Below are 20713 nucleotides of genomic sequence, written 5' to 3' on the forward strand. Positions count from 1 at the left end.
AAAGAAAAACTGACTTCATCTCTGTGCAGGTTAGTATAAGACATGTTAGATATTTTTTGATGAGATGTGTAATGGACTGCTTATCAGATTACATCAGAATATTTTGTTCTCATTAAATGATTACATTTAGAATTAGCATTATTTTGAAGAGGTGTTTTTTAGTGTTCTTTTAAAAATATATGTTGTATGAATACTGTAGGTCTTCATAAAACACACAGCAATTAGTGTGGATAAAATCTCAATATCTGTTGGATAGTCAACCTCACAAAACTCTTTCGCAATAAATCACGGATTCTGCATTTTCACCTGCACTGCCCCATACTGTGGCACCTTTATTTGTACCAAGGGAATTCTGAAGACTCAGTGCCTTGATTTGTTCACTGATGACTCTAATACCACAGTACCAAGCATGAAGACACTGGGTAAGGCCAGCCGTTCCTACACATTCCAATACATGTGATTCAATGATTCAACTTCCAAAGTGTGAATGGCTGAGCTCCTTTGTTCGGGCTGTAAAATTGGCTTCTGTCCCATCCTCATGGCATACTGTTCTAATATCCTAACCCTCCTCACATGCTCACAATAAGGCATCCCTTGTCCTTTTCCTTCAGAAGATAGAAGTGCATTTTAATGGCAGAAACAATTACAGGAAGTCAACTAATACAGCCATTATTAAACATTTATTAAGGTCCCACTGTGTGGGAGCCACAGATGCAATTTAAAAATAACTTTCTCGCCACAATACTTGCACTATAACCTAACTTATTTTGTATTTAATTTTTTAATGTAGATAGGAAATTATAATAGTTAAGTTTCTGCAATTCCCATGGTGGCCAGGGCAGAGGGAAATGAAAAGACCAAAATGATATTCTATTAGTCTTTTTTTTTTTTTAAAGATTTATTTATTTGTGCATACAGAACTGGGGTACAGGCCAGAGGCTCAAGGGCGGTGAGAGGTTTCACCAGAGACAGAGTGGGGAGCAGAACAGGCAGATTGTGAAGTACACTGCTGAGGGGAGCAGCTGGTGGGTCAGGAGAGGTCTGCCACGCCATGTGGTCACCTCTGGGGCAGGCAGGAATCAAACTCATGCAGAAGTGGCTTCAGCTTCTTAGTGCTGTGCTTTAACCCGCTGCGCCACCAGGGAGGGCCAATATTCTATTAGTCTTAAGGAGGCATGCTCAGGAGGGAGCTTGCTGGCTACCAAATAACAGAACAAAGTGTATCCCATCTCCTAAATTTGGGGTGAAAAATATAATCTGGAGTTCCTCAAAGTCTGAGCTATTTGGGTATTAGGAGTGGGGGGCGCACACATTAATCAATGAGTATAGGAGAGGTGAACAATTACTTACCCAAAATCTTTGGGGGACTTTCAGGTATAGAAATTCTTATTGGTCCAAGGGAGGCCACATTAGTAATGGCCGCTGACATGTATAGGAACTTTCAGGGGATACTTATTTTTTATGTCCGTCCTGTTTCAGGGAGAACTGTATCTAAACATCTGGCTTGCTTCTCAGGGACTATCTTGCCCGTTCCTTCTCCCATGCACCCGGTCTGGCATCATTTGCCTGGACACAGGGATGAGTGAAGCGGGTGAGACTAAAGTGGATGCTTCCATGGAATAAGGAAACTATATGGGGATTCAAGAGTTTCCTCTGCATCATGAAGTTGAAGACAGCACATAGAATTACTATTTGATATATTATTAATAAAAATAACACTACACTAAGTGCCATACTAGGCAACTAAGTGCAATGCATTTAAATATTTTGTTTCCTTATGTGTTAGTGCTATTACTATCATCAGTGTGTTACAGATGATAAAACAGAAGCACTGAGGTATTAATGGGTAGATCATCAGAGCATGAGCTGTCAGGTTCTCTGGAACTGTCTGCCATCCCCAGTCAAGAGAATGTGACCCTTCAAATCTAGAAAGAATAAATCCCAGAACTTAAAACATTGTGGGAAACCAAAACAAACTAGTTTGAGGCAAATTATTTTAACTATGTGCATTATGTAAATATAATTATGCATATTAAACTTACAAGTAATATTTGTTGCTGTGTTATAAATTTCCTTCTACTTTCCTATGCTTATTGGAGGCTTTTAAGTTTGTCTTAGATGTGGTCCTCAACAACATATACCAAATGTGTCTGTTTTTGTAGTTAGTATACATATTAAAAAAAAAAAAACATACACACAAAAAACATTTTGGAACATGGGTTCTTTTCAAACATTTAATTCATTTACAGTTTTATGTACAAGCTGAGGGAGTTCTGATCCTCACATCACCTTCCCACTTTACCCTCAAGTCTCCAAACTAAAATCTATTCAACTTTCTATTTTTCTACCCTTTCTATTTCTAAACTTTGGTTTTCTAATACTACCATTTTACCCAAATAGAACTCAGGTTTGGGTAGGGAAAACATTGCAATTTTTACAGAAGAAAATTCAGTGATTTCTTGTACCAAATGGCCTATACAAAATTTTTGATATTTGTATGAATATCATAGTGGAAATTAAGGCCGTGATGAATGTTAGGAAGTAGAGATCCTGAAGTTTCTGTCTTAGTGAACTGGTTACCTTGGTTGACTGCAACCAGAGATTGCATGAGCTGTGTCTTAGTGGACACCATAAGGAATGATCGAAGAGTTAAAATCTCAGTCCAAACTAGGCCAAAGACAGATGTGATGGCTGGTATCAGCAACCAGCAAATAAATCATTGGATATTTGGTCTTTGTTGATACAGGAATAGAGTGGGGCATTAAGGGTCCAAACACATAAAGCTTGAAAATCTTTCATGGGTGTAACATGAGATATAAGAAATGTCACACTGGCTCTCCCTGGCGGCACAATGAGTTAGAGCACAGCACTGCAAGCTGGCCACAGCCACTTCAGTGAGAGTTCCATCCCCTGCTCAGTAGGTGACCCACATGGCGTGGCAGACCTCTCCTGACCTCCCTCTCCCTCCCCTCAGCGGTGTACTTCGTCAGTCAGCCTCTTTTGCTCCCTACCCTGTCTCTGGTGAATCCTCTCACTTCCCCTGTGCCTCTGGCTTGGATCCCAGTTCTGTATTAATAAATAAATAAATATTTTTTTTAAAATGTCACACTGTTTAGACTTCTCTATATCATAATTTATCTGCCTAGATTCCTCCCTTACTTCTTTGTTGGTTGGAAATTCAATGCATCCTTGGGACTTCCTTCCCCATGTCATATAAGGATTTGGAAGGATCTTACATAGCTTAGATATAGTGGAGGGGAGGAGCCCTTTGGGACACAGCTTAGGGGTCACAGTCCACTGAAAGTTCTGCGCCTTTACCTTTCAGAAGGGTGACATCTATTCCCATGTTGCTATGCCCTCCCTCAGCACTGTTAGAGGGAGACAAGGGTCCTTGATATTGCAATAAATAGTGAGCCCCTAATGCATTTGAAATCTTGAGGTTGGCTCTCATTTTCACCTATTTTAGGGTTCTTTTGCTCATGTTATTTAAATCTTTGATTCCTTTTACTCTGTAGCCAGGCTCACCCAGCTCTTTTGGCTCCATTGCACAAAACACAAAGATGTAGATGGGAAAAGAAACTGTCCACACAGGGCACCGGGAATGGCATTTAGAGCTTAATCAAATGTGGTTTATGTAGTCATAGGCTCTGTGGGGAGGGACAGAACCCACCAGAGCCCAGAGATGCTACTTCTAATGAGTCATAACCCAACCTCTCCTGAACTCTGAGACTCTCAAGGAATCATGAAGAGAAGAAGATGCCAAAGATGCATCTAACTTCACATTCAGTTCTCTTTGAGAAGTGGAGAGTTACCTGGCAGACTGAAATAGGGCCAGAATTAGTCTGTTAGGAATTTGTAGGGTAAAAGATAGTTGACCAATGGAATAGGAATGAAAATAACATGTCACATCCAAAGGAAGGTTTTGAGATGTGTATGCACGTGCGTCTGATTTGACTTCTCTTCTTGCACACCCACCCTTTGCTGAAGTCTATTCTAAACAGTATTTATTTTTTAAGTATTGAAATAATAAGCACATGGAGAAGGCCTGCCCCTTAGCCCAGTTCTCCTGCAAACCTTATAGTAGTGCATTTCATCATTTCTCTGAAATTTTGAGTTGTCATTTATTGCAAGGCATTTTTTTTAAGCTAAAGCTGAGCAATACAAGCTTTAAAAAGATGAAATCAAACATAATTGACTTCATTCAAAGCTTATTTCTATATGCCTACTCAGACATTTTCTAGTCACTGAAAAAGTCTCTGTCCTTCCTGAGGTTATACAGACACACAATCTTAAGCTGCAGGATGGTGCTTTTTTTTTTTTTTTATAAGATAGTCAAGGAAGTCATCTATAATAAAGTGACATCTGGGCAAAGACCTAAGGATGTGAGGAAGCTGATTGCATTGACCTGCAAGGGGGAGCTTTTAGGGAGCTTTTAGTCCTTTTGGGGACCTCAGACAGACTGAGAGGTCATGTATTCTGACAAAAGTATCACTCAGAGCTTGGTGAACCAATTTTCTATAAGTTTCCCTCCCCCATCTCCAGCTCTGCAAATGGAAATGTGTATGCACTGAAGTGAGCATATTTAACTATTCACAATTAGATGCAGAGAACTATGAATATAGATCAGCCATCTTCAACAAAATCTTCTGTGATCTTTTTGGAAGACTAAGTATTTTTAAGTCACTGATGCAAGGGAATATAGATTAGATAAGTGGAAGGATGACTTGGTGGTTGAGGGCAGGGGATAAGTGGAAGGACAGAATGATTGATGATGTAATCATCAATCTATTACAAATATTTTCATAATGAGCAAAACCAAATAAACATCCCCCTACAAGACTGTTGCTTTAATACTTACTTCTGTATGATTGTTCTGTGATTTACACTTCCATATCCATTATCTCATTGAAACTTATGAGGTACACTTGCCTGGGTGCCTCTCATTTTTTCAGTCAAGTGACCAAAACTTGGTGAATCTTGGGACTGAGTATGAGCTGACACAGTCATTGAAATATCAGGGGACTGAACCCCAGGTTTTACTAAGAATTCACTGCTACTTTTGTGCTAATAAAAGCAATCCCTTCCCACAACTTGATGACATGTTCTATATCCTCTATTAAACTTCTGATGCAGTCCTTCTTTCTATGTTACTTCATGATAATTGTGTAAGGATCTCAGTAAAGCAGAGAAGGGAGATATTTGAGAAGTTCTTCTTCTTCTTCTTCTTCTTTTAATATTTATTTATTTTATTCATACAGAACTGGGGCACAGGCCAGAGATGTGGAGGGTGAGAAGATTCACCAGGGACAGAATGGGGAGCAGAACAGGCAGATCGACGAAGTACACTGCTGAGGGGAGCAGCGGGTGGGTCAGGAGAGGTCTGTCATGCCATGTGGATCACCTCCGGGGCAGGCGGGGATCATACTCATGCGGAAGTGGCTTAGGCTTCTTAGTGCTGTGCTTTAACCCACTGCACCACCAGGGAGGGCCTCTTCTTCTTTTCAATCTATCTAGTACTAAGAAATATTTCCAAGGCCCATGACTAGTTTTTGATTCTACTTCAGTTTTATATTTGCATTATTTGTTCAAAATAATCACTGGTCCTCTGAACAAGACCTGGCTCAATAGAAGACTTCTCTAGTTCCCTTTCCTTAAGATGAATATACTTGACCACCTAAATAAGATTAGGTTTGGTAGTATTTCTTATTTTGGCTCATGAATGAGTTGCAATAACACTTAACTTCATCTGAACAGAAAGGCCAATCAGTATCATGAATTCTACTACTATTTTAACTTTTATTATGAGAAAACAACATCCAATATTGAGGATTACCTTGGATATTGTGGTGGAGCAGACACTGAAGTGAGTGACCAGAAATTCACAAACCGTGATTTGTGCATGACATAAAATTTTGAGTTGTAAGCCACTGAGATATGCGGGCTCTTTGTTACACTAGCAAACCCCAGCTCCACAAAAGAAATTGCAAGAGCACTAGCTTATGTCCTCATGGTCTTTCACAAGTCATTTGGGTCCCACATCAGCTGTCTAGGAAAGGCAGATTTGCTATTATTGCCATTTTGGAAAGACAGACTTTCTAGGCTTAGATGACATGCTAAAAGGAAAACCAAATCTGCATTCAGGAAGTGGAAAAAATAGTCATAGCGAAGTTCTCCAATCCCTTTTTTTAGCTTTCTGCCCTTAATCACATCCTGCCACATAAATGAGCTAAGCCCAGTCAGCTCCTGAATTCTGGAAGTTACATTAAGCCAGTCAGGGTACTAAGTGCACTTAGCTGTGAGGAGGACATGAATTATTAAATGTTATCCTAGTGACCTGGAAAGTTCCTGCAAGGGACCTTCCTTATACCATGCTGAGGCTTCTATACCCAAGAGGAAGGACAGTTTGAAGATGCGTTAGGTTCAGTCAGGACTTTGTGTTATGTTGCAGAAGCTGCTAAGCTCCCTTTCAGCTGTCAGCCCAGTCAAGAGTGACAACAGCTGTGTCTGAGGCAGGGGGAAACAAGGACAGGTCAATAAATCCCTGTTCCTAGAGAAAGCAGACTCAGAGGTGGGACGGAGGTGGGCTCAGAGACCCTCCACAGAGTGGTGGGAACAAGGCCTTATTCTCCAAATCCAAGCAAAGGACACTTGAAAATGAAAGAAATGAAAGGAATTAGTAAAACCTGGAGTGGAACAGGGAACTCCATTATCGAGGAAATGAGAGCATTTATTCCAAAGCTAGAGGAAAGGCCCAAGGAGTGCAATCTCCAATGCCTCGGGTATTAGGAGACTCTTCAAGCTTCGTTTTCCAGTAAGAAAATCGGTCCTGTATTCACATTTGTGGTGTTTCATTTATGCTCTTATTCTGCTTTTTGCTTTTTGTAAAATTTCTTTCTTTCTTTTTTTTTTTTTTTGCATTCTGTTAATGCTACCTCAGAACAATCTCTTCTCTCTCTCCCTCTCCAATGAGATATGATAAATCTTGCCAGAAATATCAAGTGAATGCCCAAGCCAGCTATATGTTCTGATTTATCTTCCACGTTGACTCCGAGTAACAGAGCCCTACATTAAGGAACAAAGCTCACTGCTGGGGTATTTATAACCTTGTCTTTTAAAACATTTGGCAGTCGTTCAGACCCTCCATATGTTCACCGTATTAAACTTTACCATAAAAGGAACTTAAGAGTTACATTGGAAGAAAGCCGGTATTGTATGTTCTAAAAGTCTGGCGGTTTAAAAAAATAATCAAGTCCAACTTGAAAAAACAGACGTTCTGTGATCCTGCTGGAAGTTGAAATGCCATACAACAAAGTCCTGCTCTCCCTAACACTGCAGATGTCATATTTCAGGAGCGTTTTCAATGACTCAGGGCAGACACAGTGAGCTTCTGAACCTGCTTCAATAAGATGCATTCCCAACGGGTGAGGACTAGAAAGGAAGGTCATTGGGGGCCAGGGCAGGCCAGCTCCAGGGTGCACAGTTACTTCCTCCCGGTTTTATTCAAGCCTGAAGAAGTCAGGAGCCTCCTCTGGCGCAGAAGCCCTGCAGTGGGTCATGCAAATCTATGGAGAAATGGGAAGACAACACCAGTACCTTTTTATTTTACAGTCCTGCATCTAAATTGAAGTGATATCTGTTGAGTGTGACCAGATATGGGCAGTAACGCAACAGCTACCTGTGTGACCATATATGGGCAATATCACAATGACCGGAACCTGGATGTACACCTTACATTCAGGTGTACAGCGACACGTCAGCTTTCTAGAATCTGAGCCTAAAGCCTATGTAAGAGACCCTCTCCCCTACAGCACTCACAGTAGCTGTGGACCCCACCCTAGGGATCTCCTTCTCAGCTACTGCCCAGAAGCAATAAATTCTACTTGTTCTGCCTTTCTTCCTTGCGGCTTGTCACAGAAATCAGGACAAAATATCCATTCCTCGAAGCAGTAAGAAAAGCTACTTTTTAGAAAGATTAGGCATTGATTCAAGCTGGCGCCATTAGTCTCTCCATCTCTCGGCAGGGATGTTGGGTGCCCTGGGAAGATGAGGAGAGCCTCATGTTTTGACCAGGTTGGCCATTCTTCTGCTGTCTTTGCGACGGTGAAGTCCTGTGGTGTGTGTGTGGCTCGATTAGTAGATTTAGGGATGATTTAATATGGATTTGACTAAGTCCATTTTAAAAGAGGTGGATTTGACTAAATTCATGTGAAAAGAGATGGGTTTTATTAATTCCTGAAACGAGGATATTTACTGAATATAATGGTTATAGCGCAAGCAGAAGACTACAGGACAAGAGAAGAAACAACTAAGAGGATGAGCCTTCTTCATCTGTGGTGCTTAGTATAACAACACCATGAAGAATTAGATAGCCCGGTCTCCCTGGTGGAGCAATGAGTTAAAGCACAGCACTATGAAGCTCTCCTCGCTACTGTAGTCTAGGTTCATCGCTGGCCAGGGAGGTGACCCACTTGGTGCAGCAGACCTCTCTTGTCTCGCCCCACCTGCTGCTCCCCTCAGCGGTGTAATTCAGTCAGTCCACCTATTCTGCTCCCCACTCTGTCTCTGGTGAATCCTTTCATCTCTGTACCCCTGACCTGTACAACAGTTCTTGTATGCATAAATGAATAAAGTTTAAGAAAAAAAGAATTCGGTAACACCAAAATGGACTAACTGAAATATTTTATTTGGCCTCCATGGTAATTAAGATCAAAAGAAGTTAGTGGAAAAGCTGGTAAAATCCAAATGACAGCATTGTATTGGTATTATGTTTTAAATTTTTTTTTAAAGATTTATTTATTTATTCATACAGAACTGGGGTACAGGCCAGAGATGCGGAGGGTGAGAGGATTCACCAGAGACAGAGTGGGGAGCAGAACAGGCAGATCGATGAAGTACACTGCTGATGAGAGCAGCGGGCGGGTCAGGGGAGGTCTGCCGCGCCATGTGGTCACCTCCGGGGCAGGCGGGGATCGAACTCATGCAGAAGTGGCTTAAGCTTCTCAGTGCAGAGCTTTAACCCGCTTCGCCAACAGGGAGGGCCCTATGTTTTAAATTTTAATAATTATCTGTATAATAAACATTAGAAGAAACTTGGTGAATGGTACTATCGGAATGGTCTCTACTCTTTTGCAACTTTTCTGTAAATGTAAAACCACTTTAAAATAGAAAATAACTCAAGATAAACTCAGGAGGAACAGTTTAAAATGACATTATACAAACATTTGAAATTATAACTAAAGAAAATTATTTTGTTTATCTTTATCCTTTTATTAATTGTATTTTCTTCTATAAAAGACTATAATTATACCTTCACACATATCTTTGATAAAATGTTTTAGATCTACTTTTATTTCTTCCAGTGCTATTAATGCATAATTAGAAAAGCTGTGAGATATTTAAAGTATAAGCATGATGATTTTATATATGTATACATTGTGAAAGGATCCCCCTGCTGAGTTAATTAACACATCAGTCACCCCACATATTTGCCCTTTTACAAGAAAGTTTCAGTTTTATCTCTTGGCAATTTTCAATTATAAAACACAGTACTATCAACCATGGTATACTTTAGATTCTCAGACCTTTTAATTTTATAACTGAAAGTTTATACCCTTTTACTAATCAGTTCCTATAATCTCCTTCCCCTTCCTCTGGCAAATACTTTTCTAATTTCTGCTTCTGTCAGTGTGACTTTTTAAGAAAAAATTTCAAAGACAGTTTATCAGCTCCTACATCTATGATAAACCTCATTCTGCATGTATAAGTTTTAATTCATCAGGGATTACAGACAGCATCTTGAAAGGAACTTATATGATCAAGAAAGCACTTGGAGACTGTTTCTATTGCTATGTGATTTTCTTGCTGGAAATCCTACCCACAGATCATCAAACATTCAGTTAAAACATAACTGTCAATAAGTAAAACAAATAAGAATTCACAAGTTAAGAAAATGTAGTTAGTGGTAAGTCAATGATAGCTGAAACACACTCAGAATAAATGATATACTCATTTAATTAAATATTATTCAATCCTTCAAATCCTCTTATAAGTATCCATATTATATAAGAGTATGAAACATACTCTTTTTTTTCTGATAGAAGAGCTAGGGTGTGGTCCAGCAATGTGGGGGAGAAGAGAATTCACCAGAGACAGAGTGGGGACCAGGACAGGTGGATCTACTGAAACTGCTAAAGGGAGCAGAGGAGAGAGCGGCGGTCTGCCGCGCCGTGTGGGTCAGCTCCCTGGCTGGGGATTGAACTCAGGCGGTAGCATTGATAGTGCTGAGCTTTGACCCCAAGGCCACCAGGGAGGACCCGAGATCTTTTATTTCACAGCTATCAGTGTTGTTTATTCATGATTTCATCTATTTCTTCTTAAATAGAAGAAAACAAATCAAAAAAGTGTGAAATTATTGTAAGCCTTTGTTGGGCATTTGGAAACAGCGTAGTTGTGAGAACTGTGTGAGGGAGTGCGTAAGAGGCCCGTCTGGAGGCCCGTCTGAGCCTGCGCTTTGCGCTTTGCGGGGGGCAGTGCATGTTGACTGAGGGTGAGAACTGCCTTTTGCAGACCGCAGTGATGGAGCTTGTCTGGTAGAGGGCTCCACTGAGTTCTGTCCGCGTCAAGAACTGGAGCTGGTGGTACTTTCAAGGAAGATTAAGAAGATGAAGCCATCCCCCTCACTACTCTGCCCCACTCACTGATAAATCCTCCCCCCCTTCTGAATAGACATAATTTCTGAACTTCAGATCTGAGCAATTCATTCTTACTTGAAACAACACAACAACCACAAACCCTCTTTTTCTTTTGGTTTTCCTATTTTTCACAGATAAAATCAACAGGGAAAGCACAGACATTTCTTCATCATAAAATCCTCATGTACTTGTCAGATGCACTGTGCTGTTCTCTTTTAGTACAGAAAAACTATTCCTTGTTATGTCCTGCCTGAACAACACGCTGATCACTTTTCTGAAAAGCTGAAGCCCTATTTGCCTGTCTCATGAACACTTCCTTCATCATTCAGAGATATAATCTTCTCATTCCAAAATTTTATTTTCCCTTCCTTTTTTCCACCAACTACACTTTTTACCCTGTTATGTGGAATTGTTCCATGTGTGTCTTATCACTGGACTGTGAGTTTCCTGGAGCTCTGTCAGCTATTGACCTATACCCCAGGCCTAGAACAGCCTTTCACACACAGTAGGCCCACAATGGATGGGTGGTTGGGGATTATATATTGACAAGTGCTTTTTGAACGCCTAATGTGTGCATGAAAACCTCAGTATTAATATCTTGGGAAGGGGCCTCTAGAGGACCCCAGATAAAATGCAAATATGATAAGTAACCCTTGCCATATGCATGTGGGCTATCTATCAAGTTTGAGGTTCAATGTTAACTTATCAGTGACATAGAAAGGTATTCATAGCTTTAGGGCAGAGAGATAAAGGGACTCAGAGAGTCATCTGAATTCTTCCTTTTGTGCACTCTGCCTACTTGGTCACATAATATAAACAACAACCCCAGTAGATTTATACCCCCCTACTATAACAATGTCAGAGAAAGTCCTTATTTTCTGACAAAAAAAAAAAAAAGCAAAAACTACAAGTGTTATTTTTGCTTAGTGAAACTTAGGTCATGCTTCTATCCTTAAATGAATCATCTTCTGATTTTAATTTACTAACAAAGGCCAAGGACAAATACATGTTATGAACTGAAAGTTTTTGAAGGAAGACATTTATTTAAATAGGAGAGAGAGAAGGCTGTAATTCAGGAATATTCAGGTGGAAGAGCTACATACAGTGAGGTATGGCAAAATTATGAAACAAACAATCAAATATGCCTTTGTCAACTGTACCTCTCTCCCCAAATATCCAAGTGTTCACATGTCAGAAAGAACACTTATTGAGCTCCTTCCTTTTGGGAGTTTGCGGTGAATTCTTAGGCATGATTAATAAACTCATTGCCATTGGTGACCGGGTCAACCTCTAACTCCTCTCCCCAAGGGGCTGGAAGGGTTGGGACTGAAAATGCCACTCTTTGAACACACTGTTAGCTCCATTGGCAACAAAACCCCATTTTCACTTACTTTAAAAAAGTCCCCTCATTAATGTAACAAAAGCCACCTTTGCAATGCTCCTTGTGGGGAAATCCTAAGTGTGGTAGGAGGTCTATGCCAGAAATAGGCAGAAAACGAATACATATTTCTTACTATAAATCAAATTATCATAGACTCCATGGCTTGAAATGTGCTGAAGAACCACCATTAGCACATATCCACCAACTAGTGAGAAAGCTCTTGTCCATGGCCAGGGAACCTTACTGCGGTGAGAGAGGTGTAAGTCACGATCCTTGAAGAAATCAGGGTTTTAACAATTTGAGATTCTTGGGGACTCACTTCTATGATAAGATAAGGGTGGGGCTAGCTGAGACAAATGCTGGAAAACATTGTTTTCTTTTATAATACTAAATGTTTTCAATTTTATAAAATGAACATTTTATTGTTTAGAATAAATGTAGGCTTGTAGAAAAATTCAGAGAAAGAACAGTTCCAACGTAGGTCTTCATCCTCTCATACCACGAAGGAGTTGCCTCTATTTTTATTATTTTTGGTTAAGATTTATTTACTTATTTATGCATAGAGAATTGGGGTACAGGCCAGAGGTGTGTGGGTGGGGATTGGTGACAGGATTCATCAGAGACAGAGTAGGTGGATCTACTGAAGTCCACTGCTGAGGAGAGCAGCAGGTGAGACAGGAGAGGTCTGTTGCACCATACGTGGGTCACCTCCCTCGCTAGGGAGCAAACTCAGACCATAGTGCTGAAGACTTAATCCCTGGACATCAGGGAGGTCCCAGTCTCCTCTGTATTTAACATCTTGTATCAGTGTGGTTCAAGTGGTAAAATTAACGAGCCAGCATTGATAAAACACTAATACTCACCAAAGCCCATTGTTCACCTTACAGCTCACCCTTTTGCTTATAAAATAATCTGTTGGTTTTGAAAATATATAATGACATGTGCACACCTCAGGATCCCAGAGAATAGTTTCACTGCCTCAAATAGTCATCTGCCCCTTCTCCCCCACCAAGCCTTGGTAATCACTAAACATTTTAATGGTCTCTTTTATTTAACCTTTTCCAAATTTGATGTAGTCGGGATCTTGCAGTTTGTAACCTTTTCAAAGTGACTTCTTCCACTTAGCAATAAGCATTTGAGATTCCTTCAAGTCTTCTCATTGCTTGATAACTTTTTTTTTTTAATTACTGTTAATAATCCACTGTGTGGGTATACCAATTTTTTTTCACCCACTGCCTCTTGGTGGCTTCTCTACTTTTGGTAGTTATGAATGAAGTTATTTAACTTTTAAAAGATTTATGTATTTATGCATAGAAGAGCTGGCGTGTAAGCCAGAGTTGTCGGGGGTGGAAGGTCTCAGTGAAAGGATTCACCAGAGACAGAGGGAGTATCAGAACAGGTAGACCTACTGAAATATGCTACTGAGGGGAGCAGTGGGCAAGACAGGAGAAATGTGCTGTACCATGTGGGCCATCTCCCTGGCTAGGTATTTAACTTCTGCTGCAGTGGCTGTGGATAGCTTCATAGTGCTGAGACTTAACCCCTGTACCATCAGGGAGACCCATTGCATAAAGTTATTATAAACAACTGTGCATATGTTTTTTTTTTTTTTGTTTAAACAATAATTTTAAATGCCTACGGCAAATACCTTGAAGCAATATTGTTGGATTTTATGGCAGACCTACATTTTATAAGAAACTGCCAAAATGTCTCTCAATGTAGGTATACTATTTTGTATTCCTTCCAATCTTGAATGGGATTTCCTTTTATTCCACCTTCTTCTAGCATTTACTATTGTCAGCCTTTGGGATCTTAGCCATTCTAATATGTGTGTCATTGTGTGGACTTTTCATTCAAACTTATCTCTTGGTGTCATTGCCTGTGAGTTCAAATAACTGCCTTATCGTTTTCTTTGATGACACACAGTTATTACCTGTGACCTCTCCAGCCTTACCCAAAGCAGTCAATCTTGCACAGAAATGAAACCCTGGACTTCACTCCATTCTTACTCCCCCAAAATATCCAGAGAGGAGAGGGACCTTGGAACAGCCAATGTTCCCAATTTTTTTCTAGTGATGCTTTAAGAACATGACAACTGAAAACCATGGCAATGATCCTTGTTTCAAAACCATTAGCTTAATCTCCTACTGCCAGGCTTCCCTAGGAGACAATCACCCTCCGTCTCCCATCCCACAACACTGGACACACACATCCTTATCACTGCTCTGAGCTGGTGCCAGTCTCACTGAACACAGAGAGGTTCTGAAGCAATGAGTTAAGACTGAGTTTCCAGCTCCTCATTGGCGAAGAGGACCAGTTCCACCTATCCTGAAGAGCATCTGAAGGGACTGAATGCCATGAGATAGCATGACGTGCCTTGGAACAGACACCAGCAGAAGCAGCTTCTCGAATCAGTGTCCTTCCTTTCTCCCTGTCTGTCCACATTTATCTGTTTGTGCAGCCGATCACACTGCTGACGAACTTTAATAACTGTGTAATCCAGACTGTACTCTATTTCTGTATCCATAAATAAATCTTAAAAAAAAAAATCCCTCTGAATGCATATTCCTTCCCTGCCACTTCCAGGATTAACTAAGTAAAATGCATGGGTTAAAGGGCCAGAATGTATCACTCCTGCCCTACCTTCTGTCTGCCTGGATTTCTACATCTTTATCTAGCTCAAAGAAATAAATGAAGGGAGCTGGGCATAGAAACAAAGTAGAGAGGTATTATTTTTATCACATAAGAGACTTTTATATGTTTGTATTGATAATGTTTTTATTTAATTTTTTAAAGGGAGACACAGCTTATAGAAGAGAAAACACAATTTAACCTTTGAGATCAACGGATGTTTTCAGATTAAAAGGACCAGGAGAATGAGCTATCCCAGTCTCACATTTTTGTAATGAGAGAAAATATGAAGTTTGGAGAGCTTACATTGTCAGGAGTGCAGAGCTGGGTCTAAACCCCTTTAGTTAATGGGCCCTCCCTGGTGGTGCAGCAGGTTAAAGCACAGCACTAAGAAGCTAAAGCCACTTCAGCATGAGCTCGATCCCAGCCTGCCCTGGAGGTGACCACATGGCGTGGCAGACCTCTCCTGACCCGCCCGCTGCTCCCCTCAGCAGTGTACTTTGTCAGTTGGTCTGTGTACTTTGTCAGTGTACTTTGCCAGTCAGCCTGTTCTGCTCCCCACTCTGTCTCTGGTGAATCCTCTCACCGCCCCTGCACTTCTGGCCTGTACCCCAGTTCTGTATGCGTAAATAAATAAATCTTTAAAAAATAATAATAATAACAGAACCTGTTCTGGCTTCCTGTTATGGCCTCAGTTACATGCTCTGCATCTGTGATTTCCTGCTTCAACCTGACCAGGTTCTTTCTGGTGTCCCCACCTCTACCCCAACTCCTATGCTTGAGGATCGATTGGCGAAACTTCAGATTTCTGTCTCTGAGTCATGCCTGCTTCTCTGTCTTTCTTGGATTCTGCAAGGATTGATACAGATCCACACTACCCCTCAGTGGTATGACCCTAAGAGCTGTCTCTCCATCAAAAGCCTTGGCTTCCTGTATCCCAAGCAAGACACTCTTCTCACCATGTTGCTGTCTATGTAAGAGAATAATTTCTTATCCCTGACTAATTTTGAAAAGATTTGTTTAAAATGTATTTTCACATTTATGTATGATTAAATATACGGTTCTTTGGCGTACCGCTATATGTATTTTGACAATGCACAGACACATGGTAATTACCATGCAATTAGGACATAACACTGGGGACTAACATTTACACTAATTCATTATTCTTTCCTTATCTTTTATTCTTTGTTGTCTTTTAGCTCCTGGAGTGAGGGATCCAGTATAATTAAAATGATTTTTTAAAAAATATTTTGCTAACTCATGTGGCCCAGCAGACCTCTCCTGACCCGCCCGCTGCTCCCCTAAGCTGTGTATTTCAGTAGATCTGTCTGTTCTGCTCCCCACTCTGTTTCTGGTGAATCCTCTCCCCCTGCACCTCTGGCCTATACCCTGGTTCTTATATGCGTAAATAAGTAAATCTTATAAATAAATAAATAAATAAATAAATAAATAAATAAATAAAGCAGTGAAAGATGTCATGGCCCCTTAACACTACCAGAGGGATATGAGGGACTCTACTCTAAAAGTGGGTATAAATAGTTTCCTTAAATCCTTTGAAGTTATTCCAGGGGATTCCCCTATGGGGGCACTCAGAAATTGTTGCGAAGTTTATAGCATGGGTCTTCAAAAAATGAGGTATTATTCCTGGCACAATATTAGAGAGTTTTTCTATTAAGTTATTTTGATGGCTACGCTGGTATTGATCTCTACATTCTCATATATCAAAACCAACTTGTCAGCGATAAAAAGAAAGTGACCAGAGACCTCCCAGGAATTTCCTGCTAGAAAAAAAAATTGCTCTTCGCTGTCCAAATGCTCAGCATGTTAAACCTCACTTTGAATCAGTCTCTCAGACAGATAATGAGGTGGTAACACAATACAGAACTGTAATAGAAATGGATTGAGTGAAAAATAATTTCTCAGGATATGAGCTGAGCTATGTATACAAAACCAGGCAGCAATCATTAATAAATCTCATTCTTTGGCCTCACTCTCAATCTCTCTTTCCTGCATAGTTGGAAACTAGGGTTTTTTAGAAGGGAATAACACATCAAACAACACATCTGCGTGGTTAATGAAGGTGTCAGACTGGAGTTGGGTTTTAAAATGGAAATCCTTTGGCAAACTGCAATGAGCAGATAAGATACTTTTTATGGATTGCAAGAATTTAAATACTTTGAGTTGCTTTCACAGAATGTCCTTAAGTTTTAATAATATCCAGGCATTCTTCTTTTGCAGTGAATGAATAAAGATAAAATGTGTCATGCATTGCCATAATTACAGAGAGACTAGCTATTTTGAAAATAAAGTAATGGGATCACTTTATATATATATATATATATATATATAAAAAACAAGTGAAGGAAATTTGGAGTTAATCTCATCCTATTTCTTCATTTTACAGATGAAGAAATGGAGTTTATTTGTTCCCTCTAGTTAAATAATGACAAAGACTATGGTGGAAACTGGGTATTTTGAAACCATGGCTTAAATTCATTAACATTATAAAAGGGGTATTTTTGTGACCCTGAATGCAGTAACAAATTTAAAGAATGAAAGCATTAGAAGGGGTTTAGGTTAGAGTGATGGTTAGGAATCTAACTTTACATGAAATCATTAGGTTGGTGAAGCTGTTTTGTTTGAAGAAATAAATGCTTGGAACTAAAATTATCATACCAATGAATGAAAGCAGTTGTAGAAAAGTGGATTCTATTATTTTAAGTAGCCTCCTCTGTTAAAGTGGGCAATCTCAGGCAAGTACAGTCTTCTCTGATATATATATCTCAGGTAAGATGAAGTGATCAAGCTTGTGGTAAAAAATTCAGGATAATATCTCCATGAACTTGGGGTAGACAAGTAATTCTTAAGAAAGACACAACATGCTAAATGATAATGTAGATTACATTGCAATTAACATATTCTTTAAATAAAACATTGGTGAGTGGAAATACAATTTGTGTAATTTGAGATATATAGATTTATAATTTATATATCCAACAATAGCTGTGAATCCAGAATATAGCCTAGACTGTAACAATAAATAAAAGGAAGACACTAATTTTTTTTTAATGTGTGAAAAACTAGAAATGGCACTTCATAAAAAAGGATACTGAAATAGTCACTAGACATAGAAAACAACACATAATTCATCATTAGGGAAATGGAATTAAAGACACCATGTCATACTGATAAACCTCAACTACAATGGACAAAAGGAAGAAGACAGATGGGATCAAGTGATGGACTGGATTATGTGGACCAACTGGAAACTCATAACCAGCTGGTTGGTGTTTAACATGGTGCAATTAGCTTGAAAGGATTACAAGAAAAAAAGCTGAACAACAAAAAGAAAGTGCCTTATGATCCCGGAATTTTATACTTTGGCTTGTAGAAATGCATACATATGTGGACCAAAAGACATGCACAAAATTACTCCTGGTAGGACTATTTGTAATAGCCCAGATTGATCCAAATGTTTATATATAATAGAAAGGATGACTAAATTTTCCATCCTATGCAATGTGGTGGAGGAAGGAATGCAGGGGAGGCATTCATTGTGTGACTGAGTCACACAAAGGAATAGGTAGAAGGGGCAAATGCCCCAATTGACACAGCCATAAACTCAAGATCCTGGGGCACCACAGCCAGGATGCCTGGTGCCCAGGTGAAGACAAGGGCATGGAGATGAAGCTCACTAAGGAATCTTCCCCCCCCTCAGATTCTATTCAAAGTCAACAAACCCAGGCTCACAAGGAGTGAGCCGCTCCCAGAGAGAAGCTGTCTATCTCTGGAGTCTCCCCACCAGCAGGGGGCAGCCACTCCTCTGCCCTCCTGTGCCTATGCAGGTGTTTCTTTCCACCCGCTCTCTCCCTCTGCAAGGCAGCAGCCTCCTGCCTGCCTGTGACCTGTACCATGCTGGGACTGTTAGAGTACAGGGGGAGAGAGGGGCACAAAGAACACAAAGAACAAAAAGAATATAACTTCTAAATCAAACACCTGAAGTTACCCATCCCCTTGTGGGCAAAAGTCACCCCAAAAGGGATTGGCCCAAAGCAAGGCCTGAAAGCTGCCACAATACTAAAGCACCTTCTGGCCGGGACCCATGAAAAAGGGTCAGAAATGGCCAGACAAATCTGGGAGGAAAAGAGCAAAATCAAAATCAATATAAACACTGCCACAGTCACCTCCCTACAGGTCTCTCACCCACATCTGCCTTAACAATCCAGGGTCAGGAAACAAGCCCGGTTTCTTCCTCACATGCTTGCTGCTCCATGTGGCTTCCTCAGGCCTCCTTCTTGTTCTCCATCAAGCTTCCTTCTCTTCCTCTCCTTCTCTCTTTTTTCTCTGCTCAGCTCCACCCTCCTGGGTGGGGCAGGGAACCTGAAACTTCCCCTTTTCCTAGGGACCACCCTGTTTCAGGACTTCTCCGCACTGACCTCCCTCAGTGGAGGCTGCTCTCCTAAGACTGCCTGCCTGCAACAGTGCTGGTCTCTTTCTGCAAACTTGTCCTTTTCGGGGCAGCTCTTCCTACTGGCTTGCGCCTATGCAAGTGTCTTTTCCTCTCCTGTCTCTTTCTAACAAACTTACTCTTTAAATATAACTGAGTGTCTGTTTCGTGAAGAATCTTGCCTCGCCACTGAAAGGGGAGCTCTGGTGAAACCTTTCCCAGAGTGAACCCAAAGACCCCGAACTCAAAAAACGAGACCAGTAAAGACTCTAGACTGACTCATCTTCTCTTCTCAGAACCCACAAGAGGCACAAGTAAATACAGTGATACAGACGACAATGTAGACAAAAACAGCACTCCCTGGAAAAAGACCAGAAAAGGAGAGATCGGCATTTTCTCATGGGGCAGGAGAGCAACAGTGTCAGAAAGGATCGGGAAAATATGTAACATAATTTTGCTTGGAACATCACCAGCATGATCAAGACAAGATGGGGCAGCTGTGATACAGAGCCCTGAGTGAGTGAGTGAGTGTGTATGTCAGTGTGTGAGTGTGTGTGTCTGAAGGGCTGATGCCCACATCAGGGGTGTAGTACCTGAGCCCAGAACTAGATGTGCTAGCATTTTCAGCTAGGTCAAGAAGACAGCAGGACTCTGGACAGTAGAGATCATCCCTGCTATTATATGGGAATCAAAACCACAATGACACATCATCTCAAACCTGTGAGAATGACTTAAGTCAAAAAGACTTAACAACAAGGGCTGGTGAGGATGTGGAGAAAGAAGAGCTCTTATGCTCTTGGTGGGGACTGTGCATTTGCATAGCTATTTTGGAAATCATCACCTCAAAGAGTTACAGCCACCACAAGTTTGCTGAGGCATTATTCTTGCTAACTAACATATGGAAGCTACCTTAGGAAGCTACTGAAGGTGATTGGCCTGGGATTGAACTTGTGCTGCAGTGGCTGTGGACAGCCTCAGGGCGCTGCTCCTTATCTGTTTCGCCACCAGGGAGGGCCCTTCCTAAGATGACTGGATAAAGATGACATGGCACACAAAATGGAATATCATTCACCTACAAGATGAAATTTTGTCATTTGTATCAAGTAGGAAAGAACTCCTGAGATATGTCAAGTGAAATTAGTCAGAAAGATAAGAGATAAATATTGGATGCATTCACCTATATACACAATATCAGAAAAATATGCAAACACATGGACAACAAAATATAATGAAATAATAAAATAATGAAAACGGAAAACCAAAATGAGGTTACCTACCAGAGGTGTAGTGGCTGGTGTGGGAGTGAGTTTGGAGGAGGTATAATATATAGCGGTGGTTCATTTTTGTTTGTTTTATCAAAAAAAAAAATGTGAGATGATTCAGGAAAATGAAAAACAAATAAAACTGCTCTCAAGGAGTTCACAGTTTGGCAGGATGATGTCCCTACATGTAGATAAATAGGCTGAAGCCTGCTCAAATAAAGAACCATGAGGTAAAAGGCAGAGCCAGCATCGTGGATTTGTAATCCTGCCGGGTTATGAAGGATTCAGTGCTAGAAAG

The sequence above is a fragment of the Condylura cristata genome, unplaced genomic scaffold (assembly GCF_000260355.1).
Source record: "Condylura cristata isolate star-nosed mole 26May11 unplaced genomic scaffold, ConCri1.0 scaffold00028, whole genome shotgun sequence".
Lineage (NCBI taxonomy): Eukaryota > Metazoa > Chordata > Mammalia > Eulipotyphla > Talpidae > Condylura > Condylura cristata.